The sequence below is a fragment of the Thamnophis sirtalis genome, unplaced genomic scaffold, assembly GCF_051295495.1.
Source record: "Thamnophis sirtalis isolate CommonGarterSnake01/CBP01778 unplaced genomic scaffold, rThaSir2_p1.2 scaffold_13, whole genome shotgun sequence".
NCBI lineage: Eukaryota > Metazoa > Chordata > Lepidosauria > Squamata > Natricidae > Thamnophis > Thamnophis sirtalis.
In genome coordinates, this window is record NW_028261393.1 from 27,326,118 (window position 1) to 27,338,142 (window position 12,025).

Consider the following 12,025-nt stretch of genomic DNA (forward strand, 5'->3'; position numbering starts at 1 on the left):
GTGGAGAAAAGTCTCTGTAGTGCCTTGATGACTGCTTCTGCCGTGGCCATGAGGACTATCTCTAACCATTTCAAGTATGCGTCCACAACTACCATGAATACTGGGCCATGAACTGTGCACCCTAGACCATGGTGCTTGAGGTCACTCCCACTCCTTAGCGGGTGCCTCCATGGGAACTGGTCTGGACTCCTGGCACGGTGTGCAGGTAGCCACCCATTCTTCAATCTCCCTATCCATGTTAGGCCACCACACGTAACTCCTGGCCAAAGATTTCATCCGGACAATTCCTGGGTGCCCTACATGCAAAGCTTCTAATACTGCAACTCGCAGTTTGGTTGGAACAACGGCCCAGTCCCCCCACAGTAAACAACCATTAACAACAGACAGTTCGTCCCTTTTAGCAAAAAACATTTTAAACTCTGGCCCAACCAGCCTCTTGGACCACCCTCTCCACACCCAGTTCAAAACCTGTTTCAGAGTCCAGTCTTTAGCTGAGTGGTGGGTGACTTCACTGGAGGAAACAGGACCAGCCTCAAGGCAGTCTATAAGCAGGACTGGTGTCTCAGGGGTCGGATCGGCAAGCAGTTCTGATAGAGGGCACTGGCTGAGGGCATCAGCATGCCCCAATGTGGTGCCAGGTTAATGAATAAAGTGGTAGCTATAGGCCACAAGGAAAATAGTCAACGACTCATTCATGGTGACAGCGAAGCCGGGATAGGTGGGTCCCCAGCCAGCAAGCCCAAAAGTGATTTATGGTCTGTGATGATCTCAAAATCACAGCCATACAAGTACTCATGGAACCATTTAACACCAGCTACCGCAGCCAGAGCCTCACGATCCAGTTGGCTATAGTTCCGCTCGGCAGCTGACAGTGTCCTTGAGTAGTAGGTGATGGGCGCCTCGGTTCCATTGGGCATCCGGTGGCTGAGGACGGCCCCGAAGCCAAACAGGGAAGTGTCACAAGTCAGCACAAGTGGCAGAGTCTGGTTGTACTGGACAAGGAACATGTCCGCTGGGACTTCCTGGGAGGAGCCTACTGGTGGAAGCAGCAAAAAATCAGCTGCCTCCGAATTCCTGGCTACGTACCTGTTTAGAGGATCTTCCATCTGACGTCTTATCAGGTTTTCTTATCCTTCAGGCAAGAAGGAAAGAAGAAACTGTTTTGCTGGCAAATGCTCTTCGATTTTTGCAGCTTTTGTGCTTGCAAGGAAAGGGGGGCTAGCCCAAGGCAGAACGGCTGTCCGTGCTGGGAACTTCAAACTGCCTTGTGCAGGACAAAGTAGGTCTCTCCCACTCTGATCAAAGTTTTGTTTGATTTATTCTTATCACGAGCTGGATCCGTTCACTGTGGACATTAATTGCTTATCAACATTTTAGCTTCTTTTCTTTTTCTCCTCCGAAAAATTATTTACTCAGAGGCTTCTAAAATGGCGCCGAGCAGCCTGGTTTCTCCGGTAATAACGAACACTTTTTGCTAGACAATGCAAATCCTCAAAAGAATTCAAAACAAAAGAGATTGCTTATCATTTGTTTTGGTTTCACAATAGAAGAATTTTACTCCTTTATTAACCTTGCTTATTTGGAAGTTAAATGGTGATGAATCTGCTGAATGGTCTTGTTACAATGTTTACTCACTGAAAGTTTTGCCAAGCCTTAAACTTCAAAATAAAAGCCTCTTTTTTTAAAGCTGCTTATTTAGGCAATAGAGTTTTATTAACTGCAGGCAGATAAATTTTGAAATGGCCTCAAAACCAAATATTAACTTGAAGTCGTCACCCTCTACTTCCAGGGGCACATCCTCAGTGCCTGGCACAAAGCTGCAGCCTCCGCTTCCTACGCCCCCTGCTGGGGATGTGTTAACGAAAGAATTTTTTCTGAGTAATCTAAGCGAGGCTCTTAATGCACAGACAATTAAAATGGAAGATAAATTTAGAGATAATAGAGAGGAGAGAAAAGAGGAAATGAAAGAAATGAAAGAAGAAATTAAAAATGAAATTAAAAGTGAAATAAAAGGACTTAAACAGGAGTTGTATGAGAAATTTGAGGCTAAGGTTGATAAAATTAGAGACGACATGCTGAGTCTTGTAACTGTATTAACAGAACATATTTCTGAAGTGGAAGATACTTTAGAGGTTCTTAATGATGCCAATGCTAACTTGACATTGAAAACAGAGGTGGTGGAACAAAAAGTGGAAAATGCTGAAAAAGAAATTATTATGATACAGTACCGACAAATGGAGTTCGCATTAAGAGTAAGGGGGCTGCGTGAGGAGAAACAGGAGAACCTGAAACAGATCCTATCGGAAGCTTTTGACCGCCTGATGGGAAGACCAGGGACCAATCAAGGCTGGCAAATTGACAAAGCTTACCGCGTCAACTCCTGGCTGGCAAAGCAGAAGCAGCTTCCTCGAGACATCGTTATATATTTTACTACAAGAGAGTTTAGAAATATGGTACTGCAAGCATCTTATAACACTAAGCTTCAAATTGGCGGTCAAGACCTGGTTGTTTTGAAAGAGATACCACCTCCAATGTTAAGAGCCAGGAGAGACTACGCTTTTTTGGTCGAAGAACTCAGAAATCGTCAGATACAGTATAGATGGGATGCACCATTTGGCATCATATTTACATTTGATAAGCAAAGGTACCGCCTCAACTCTGTATGGAAAGCCCGAGATTTTTATTATAATATATTGAAGGCCGGACACCCTGCACCATCTGGACCCAGAGAAAGACCACAAGAAAGACAGGATAGACAGCAAACTACACAACCATCAGACAAGATGGAGCATCTTTCTTCTCTAGAAGTGCAAGGTGCTATGGAACCAAGACCTAGCCGCATGACTACTAGACGTATGGAGAAACAAGCTAAAAAGCAACAGCATCAACAATCATCGGCCATCGATCAAGGATCTACAACAACAAATCTGGAAGCAATGGGAGGAGCTAGACCTAAGGTTAAACAGGCCGTGCAGGAAGCTCTAAAAATGCTTCAACCAACCAAAAATGACAACTAAGATTTTAACATGGAATGTCAATGGACTGAACTCTCCACAGAAGAGGAAGAAAATATTTCATTATCTCAAACAGTTTAAGAACGATGTAATTTGTTTGCAAGAAACTCATATCAAGTCAACTGATCAAAAATATTTGATCAACTCAAAACTTGGTCAACATTTTGCAGCTTCTGCTATGGAAAAGAAGAATGGTATAGTTGTATACTTAAGAAAAGATATGAAAGCTGAATTAATAGAAGCAGATCCCTTCGGAAGATATATTGCTTTAGACTTAATCTTAGAAGGGAAAAAGACATTACTTTTGGGAATTTATGCTCCCAATCAACAGCAAGATAGATTCTATAGAAATCTTCATGCTAAATTAGTACAGTGGGACTATAGTTCCTGTATACTATTGGGTGACTGGAATGGAGTGATAGACACTAAGAGAGATAAGAAGATTTCCCGCCTAAATACCAAGATGCGAGCAAAGTTACCCAAATCTTTCTTTGACATTATGGATGATTTTGAATTGAGAGATATTTGGCGAGAAAGAAATGCAGAGGAATATGACTTCACTTTCTTCTCGGACAGGCATCAATCCCTTTCAAGGATTGATTTTATCCTAACCACTAACGATTTGCTTTCTAGGGTCAAGAAAACAAAGATTGCAGTTAGGGTCCTTTCTGACCATAATCCAGTTTGGATGGAGTTGGGAAGGGTAGTGCAGGCAAGAAGGTCTTGGAGATTGAATGAAAACTTATTTAGATATGAAAAGTATATTAATGATTGTAAAAAATTATTATCTGAATATTTTGTTTTGAATATGAATAAGGGTACATCTATGGAATTTGTATGGGACGCAAGCAAAGCGTATATGAGAGGAGTTTTGATGAATATAAATAAAACACATAGAAATAAGCAAGGGTTAAAACGAACAGAACTGGAAGAGGAAATTAAGAGAAAAGAGCTGGAGTTAACAATGAACCCAGACGATACAAAGGTTAAGGAAGCTATTAACATATTAAAATCTCAATTTGACATGTTGATCTCTGACCAGGTGGCTACTAATCTATTATATGCAAAACACAATACTTTTTGTAATGCAAACAAACCTGGCAGATGGTTAGCTTATCAGATTAGGAAAAAAAGGAAAACTCGAAATATATCTAAACTGTTTTACAGAGGGAAGGAGGTGTTTCAACAGGAAGAGATTCAAAAGGCTTTCTGGGAATTTTTTACAGAACTGTATAAAGGGGATAAAATTAATGGTTTAGACATAGACAAATATTTAGACAAAGAGAAAATACCTTCAGTTAGAGAAGAACATAGGCAAAAATTGAATCAACCAATAACCTCGGGGGAAATCCTGCAGGTAATTAAGCAATTAAAGTTAGGGAAAGCACCAGGTACAGATGGTTTGACAGCGGTTTACTATAAAAACTTACAGTTAGAAATGGTAGAACCTCTTAGAGAATTATTTAATATGATTCAAACAGAAGGTAAAGTCCCTCCATCTTGGAAGACAGCGTTTATATCTTTGATACCCAAAGAAGAACAAGATACTACTCAACCCAAAAATTATAGACCTATTTCATTACTGAATGTAGATTATAAAATTTTTACTAAAATATTAGCAAATAGGTTAATGTTGGTCATTCAACAATTGATACACACGGACCAAACAGGTTTTATACAAGGGAGACAGATGAAAAGTAATGTTAGATTAATTATTAATGCATTAGAATATTTGGGAAAGAACAACCAGATCCCTGCTGCGTTTATATTTTTGGATGCTGAGAAGGCCTTTGATCGAGTTAACTGGCAATTTCTGTTGAAGATACTGCAAAAAATGCAGATAGGAGATAATTTTCTACAGTCAATTAAAGCAATATACCAACAGCAAACAGCACAAATTATAGTCAATGGAAGTCTAACAGACTCTTTTCAAATTGAAAAAGGTACAAGACAGGGCTGTCCTTTGTCCCCATTATTGTTTATTATAACTTTGGAAGTATTGTTGAATAAAATACGGGGCTTGGATGGTTTAAAAGGGATCAAGATTAGGCAGCAAGAATATAGAGTCCGCGCTTTTGCGGATGATTTGGTCATAATATTGGAACAACCGCAGGAATCTAGTATGGTTTTAATGAATATGATTAATCAATATGGTCAAGTGTCGGGCTTTAAAATAAACTTAGGAAAAACCAAAATATTAGCTATAAATATGAATATTAAACAAAAGGAAGAATTAGGAGTGATGCTAGGATGTGAGGTAGTTAAAAAAGTTAAATATCTTGGAGTTAACATTTTAACTTCAAATGGGAAATTATATAAGCATAATTATGAACCACTTTGGCATAGCATACAGACAGAGATGAAAAAATGGGAGAAATTGCACTTATCTTTGCTGGGTAGGATAGCGGCAGTGAAAATGAACATTTTACCAAAATTTTTATTTCTCTTCCAAATGTTACCTATACTTAAAAAAGATGCGAACCTTTTAGAATGGCAGAAGGGTATCAACAAATTTGTGTGGGCAGGAAAGAAGCCGAGGGTAAAGATGAAAATAATGCAAGATGTACGTGAGAGAGGAGGATTGAAACTACCTAACTTAAAAATATATTATGATGCAGTGGTATTATCTGTAATTAGTGACTGGATTCACTTAACCAATGATAGAATATTGAACATTGAGGGACAAGATCTGGTATTTGGTTGGCATGCTTACCTGTTATTCAACAAAAAATTGGATAAGAACTTTAAAAGTCATATTTTAAGAAATGCTTTATTGCGGGTCTGGAAGAAATATCAATATAAATTAAATGACAAGATACCCATGTGGGCAATTCCTAGACACGCAATTGAAAATATGAATACAGCACAAAAACAGGACAGAATTACCTACAGACAGCTTCTTACCTCGGAAAGGGGGGTATTACAATTAAAATCTTTAGAGGTATTAAAAGAGGAGAAGGTAGTTCAAACATGGTTCCAGTATGGGCAATTACAGGCTAGGTGGAAAATAGATCAAAAAATTGGTTTTATTCAAGTTGAGGATAATTTGTTTAAACAAATAAGAGATCAAAGCTTAATGCATATAAAGAGGATATATAATGTATTGATACAGATGGATTCGGAAACAGAATTAGTTAAAGATTGTATGATAAAATGGGCTCAAAATATTGAGGAACCAATAATGTTGGATACATGGGAAAGAATCTGGGTAAGAAATGTGAAATTTACACAAGCTCAAAATCTGAGAGAAAATTTTTACAAGATGTTCTATAGATGGCATTTAGATCCTAAAAAGTTGGCTTCTATGTATCCGAATGTACAGCCTAAATGTTGGAGATGTGGTTCTCTCGATGCTACATATTATCATATATGGTGGACCTGCCAAAAGGTTAAAGCATTTTGGATAAAAATATGGTGGGTCATGCAAAATGTTTTTAAAAGAAGGATAAAGTTTAATCCTCAGTTATTTTTACTAGGTATATGTACTGACTTTACAGTGGTAGAGACCAATTTGACTCTGCACCTGATAACTGCAGCAAGACTGTTGGTGGCGCAATATTGGAAGAAGGAAGACTTGCCTACAATTCAAGAATGGACATTGAAAGTAACAAACTTAGCTGAAATGGCTAAAATATCGGCATATCTCAAAGATCATTCAAATGAGAGATATAAACGAGACTGGAAAAAATGGATTGACTATATACAAAATAAATACGGGACTAAGAAATTCCAGTTAGCCTATGCTTAAGATCAGAAATGATTTAAATTGTTTAAAGTTAGTTCAGTAAGAAGAAGCTAAGGTCAATCTAGAATGTCATTAATTTCTTTATTTCTTTTTTCTCAATAGGTCCATTTCACTTTCTTGCTGAGGAGCTGATGCAAAGGCTCAGCAACCATGGCTTTCTGTTAGAGAAAGGCGCTGTAGAAGTTAAGGAGTCTGAGGAACATCTGGAGCTCGGTCTAATTGCGTGGTGTAGGGGCATCATGGATTGCCTTAATTTTTTTGTTTGTGGAGTGAATCTCTGAGCCGTCAATGAGGTAACCTAGGAATTCAACCCTTGGCACATTAATTTGGCTTTTTTTTTTTTTAAGGCGGAGACCTTTTTTGCTAATTCTGGTCAAAACAGCCATAAGTTGTTTGAAAAGTTGCTCCTTATTTGCAGATGATACCAAAATGTCACCAAAATAGGGGACGGCTCCTGGTATCCCCTGAAAAAGCCATTCCATGATGCTTTGAAACAGTCCAGGCGCAATACTAACGCCGAATTGTAGCCGAGTGCATTTAAAAGCAACCCTATGCATCACAATGGTTTGGGGCTCCACTGTGGCACCATCTACAGGCAACTGTTGGTATGCCTGTGCCATGTCCAATTTAGCAAGTACTTTTCTGGGGCCTAGTAAATTAGTAAGTGTTGTACAATGGGTACAGGATAAGCGCTTTGTTGTAAAGCTTTATTTATTGTGCACTTGTAATCCGCGCAGATGCGGACTGACTCGTCAGGCTTGACTGGGGTCACTATAGGGGTCTCCCAGCATGCATGCTCTACCGGCTCTAGGATTCCCTGGCCAATTAATTTGTCCAATTCAAGATCAATTTTGGGGCAGAGAGCAAAAGGGACTCTCCTGGGTTTTAGCCTAATAGGGGCCATGTTGAGGTCCAAATTAAAAGAGATTAGAGTCCCCATATACTTACCTAGACCAGTGCCAAAAGACGTCCTCGAATTCCTTAAGGAGCTCTTCGGTGCTCTCATCACGAACGGCGTTGATTCCAGTCACCCCCAGGCCCAGGGATTAGAACCAATCCAAGCCTAGGAGGCTCTGCAAGTTTCCGTCAACCACCATCACAGGAAGCAATCCATCAAAGGACTTGAATTGCACTCAGAAAATGCCTTGGCCCAGAATCTGGATTTGGTTCCGCTGGTAGTCACTCAGGCGTAGGTCTGGAACCCTCAGCTTGTGCCTCCTCAAATTGGGGACAGCCTTCTTGAGAGTAGCCCAGAACATAATGGTTAGTGATGACCCTATGTCAATCTCCATGGAGCATTGAGATTCCTCAAGGAGGATTATGACTTTCAGCTTTTTGGCCTGCGGCATGCAGGCTTGACCGATGGTGGTCTGGAAGGTTGATCCGGTTTCTGCCCCTGGCTGCTTTGATCACGATTGCCATGCACCTAGTCTTGACGGTTTTGGGCATGCAGGTTTCCTCTTTGGTTGTATGGGTGCTGCGGGGAATTCACTCCTGCAGACTCTGGCGATGGGCCCCTTTCGTTTGCAGTGCTGGCAGATGGCATCCCGGGAATGGCAAGCCAATCTCTGGTGGTTGCCTCCACAGCCAGTGCAAGACGGGAAATGCGATTCAAATTTCTGCACCTATTCTTTATGGTCAGTGCGCATGCAGCAGATGTCATCCTCACTGTCTGAAGCTTCTGGCTCCATAGTCTCACTATGCACCTTCGCAGTTTTGCACGCACTCTTTGGGCTGCTTTGTCTTTGTAGGGTTTCTGTCGACTTGTTTGAAGACTCGATAGCCCTGGTTTTGTCCAGGGTGATTTGTAGAGTGAGGTTTGTCTTGGCAAGCAACCTCCTCTGTAAATTAATGTCCCGAACACCACATATAATTCTGTCCAGCCAGAGTTCATCTAAGTCCCTGAACTCGCAGTAGGCCGCAGCCTTTTGAAGTGCAGCAACATATTGGCTGATTGTTTCGCCTTCCTTCTGGTTGCGGAGGTTGAACTTGTGCCTCCGTATGTATTTAGATGGTCTGGGAGCATAGTGTGTCCGCAGTGTCTGTTGTAGAAACGACCAAGTGACCAACTGAATCGGTGTTGGTTCAGAAAAGTCTTTAGCCATCTCAAACACTTCTGGTCCGCAGTAGCTCAGGAACATTACTTTCTTCTGGCCTTTGGATAAGCCCAGAAGGTTGTTGGCTTCGAGGAAGCATTCATACCTCATCATATATGAGTGCCAGTGCTCGGTGGCTGGGTTGTATGGAGCTGGTGGGGCATACATATTCATCTTGTCTCAGCAAGTGGATTTGAATTAGCCGCTTTAAGATGGCTGCTCGATACCGCGCTTCGCTCTGGGCTGGATTGATTCACTGAATTGTATTTGCTCTTTTTGGTGCCTAGTTGCCTTCCAATCCCACCTTCATCGCCAGTGTTAGATAGGGTGAATGGATGAGGCAGACTCAGGCTTCAGCAACAAACAGCTCTTTATTAAGTGACAACTATGTACAATCCAGCAAAGATTCTGTTTGGCAGCAGCCCTTTAACAGGAAGCTGTCAGACCCTTTGACCAATCAGATTTGAATACTGTTCCCGCCAGAGCAGAGGACCTTGGTGGAAACTACCATACTGATTTTCAGTATGTAACGGAACGGAAAGGAAAGGAAGGAGCATCTTTCTATCTTCCTAACAGCAATTACGAGTACTTTTATATTTTGTTCTCTTTCTCTAAACTCACATCTTAATTTCCTTCTTTCCATAATCTATCCTTTCTAACTATCAAAACCATAAATTACATTCTTTTTTTTTTGTTTTTTTCAGCAAGGGATTTTCAGTCTTGTTAAATGCATTATTGCCCTTTCTCTAAGCAGAGAAGTCAATTTTGCCATTGTTGCGTCCTCCCGACGCAGCCGACAAGCGGGGCCAGAGCCACAGGCTCCTGATTGGCCCAGGCGCGCCTGCCGGCTGGTGGGAAAATCACTAGCCACCAATTGGCCAGCCGCCTGACAGCTGTCAAATATAAATAGCAGTCAGGTGGCCCGCGCACTGTCCGTGTTCTGAACTTGTTCGTTGCAGTTGCCTGTTAATAAAGACGTTGTATTTTACCTCACATTTCATTTCTAAAACTGGCGACGAGGATGAGCGACACAGACCCCGCCATCGTCCCTGCCCTGGCTCCTTCATCAGTCTTCACCACTTTCAGGCCAGAGGCCGAATCTTGGGACGCATTTTTAGAGAGGTTCGAGGTTTTCCTCCAAGCGCACGACCTCTCCGAGCTCCCTGAGGGGAGACAACGGGACATGTTCTTACACTACTGCGGCCCAGAAATGTTTGCCACTGCCAGGGCTCTCTCAGCACCGACCCCGGTGCACACTATGTCGCTTGATCTCCTCATGGCTTGGCTCAAGCTACACTATGAGCCTACGCCTTCCAACTATTCGCACCAGCAGTTTTTCCGGTGCTGTATCCAAAGACAAGGACAATCCATCAGCCAGTACGTGGCTGAGCTGAGGGCTGCCGCAATTAATTGCGAATTTGCAGATCTTGAGGACACTCTCCTGGAGCAGTTTATTTTTGGGCTCCTTGACATCAATCTTCACCGTCGCATTTTGTCCTGCGCCAAGTTGTCAATGAAGATCGTGGTGGGCGAAGCCCGCTCTTACGAGATGGCCGGCCAGTCCACCCCTGACGTCTGCCGGTTCCCTCCGTCTGCGATGCCGGTGCTGCCCAACTCGGCTGTTCATTGTCAGATGATGGTGCACGATCCATGTGTCGATGCCGCATCTTCTGTTGACTGCCTCCGCTCCCTGCCACCTCAGGATGGCGGCGTGTGCCTCAGCTGTGGCAGCCGCCATTCCAGGGCATCCTGCTGCTTCCGAACAGCCCTCTGTCGCCGGTGTGGGAAGAAGGGCCACATTTCCAACGTTTGCCATTCCATTCTGGGGAACGCTTGTAACCCGAGGCCTCCTCATCCTGCTTCTACCGCTCCACCTGCTGCCTTCTGATGCCAGCCTCCTGGGTCCTCTGCCACCCACCTGGGGTGCTACGCAGTTTCTGACCTAGAGCCTCCTCTGCCCGACTAGTTGCCCGACTCCACTGCCTCCTCCTCCTATGGTGGCCAGGGTAAGATGCATCTTCGCGTCTTACTCGCTGGCCACCCCTGCAAAATGGAATTGGACACGGGCTCCGCCTGCACAATTATGTCTTGGGACACCCTGAGGTCATTAATACCGACCCTCACTGTTAGCCAGCTGGCCCCTGCTGACTGCCTCCTTCGTGACTATCAGGGTAACCCAATCCCCATCCTGGGTTGCGGGCATTTCCCTGTCAGGTTCTGCAAATTCCATGGTTCTCTGCCCTTGTGGTGGTCCAAAGCCCCCTAGCTTCCCTCCTGGGGCTTGACTGGTTTAGAGCTTTTGGGCTCAGCATAGCCGGCATTAATTCCCTCCATTTTGTGTCTTCCCTAGATTCCCTCTTGTCAGAGTACGATGATGTCTTCTCCGATGCTCTGGGTTGCTACAAGGGCAACCCCATCTCCCGCAATTTGTACCCCATGGTGGCGCCTATCCGCCCGAAGGCCCGACGGGTTCCCTTCGCCCTGCGGGCTCATGTGGACGCAGAGATAGACAAACTGGTCTCTCAGGGCATCCTGGAGCCCGTCGACCATGCCCCATGGGAAACCCCCATCGTCCTGCCCTTAAAGGCTGACGGGTCCCTGAGGGTCTGCGTCGATTACAAGGCGACCCTGAACAAAGCCCTTCAGGTGCATCCCTACCCCGTGCCCGTAGTGCAGCATGTGCTGCACTCCTTGGGCCAGGGCAAGATTTTTGCAAAATTGGACCTGGCCCAAGCCTACCAGCAATTGCCGGTGGATGAGGCCTCCGCCACGGCCCAAACCATTGTAACTCACCATGGGGCTTTCAAGTGCTGCCGGATTCAGTTCGGGGTCAGTGTGGCTCCCGGTATTTTCCAAGGGCTCATGGAGCGGGTGCTCCATGGCATTCCGGGAGTTGTGTCCTATTTTGACAATGTCCTGATTGCCGCTCCGGATCAATCAGGACTCATCAAGACCCTCAGGGCGGTGCTCTCCCGATTCCGCGATGCCAGCTTGCACTTGAAGCGGTCCAAGTGCCAGCTAGGCATGCCATCTGTGGAATTCCTTGGGTTCCTTGTGGATTCCAGAGGAATCCACCCCACTCCTTCTAAGATAGAGGCCATCGCCTCCGCCCCCACCCCCTCCTCGAAGGCGGAGCTCCAGGCTTTCCTGGGGCTCTTCAATTTCTACTC

The 12,025-nt window shown here is 43.9% G+C and overlaps 1 pseudogene; it reads right to left on the reverse strand.

Annotated features, from left to right (window-relative positions):
• Nucleotides 1–692: 692 nt before the first annotated feature.
• On the reverse strand, nt 693–9,029 carry LOC148043105 (uncharacterized; annotated as a pseudogene).
• Nucleotides 9,030–12,025: the final 2,996 nt, after the last annotated feature.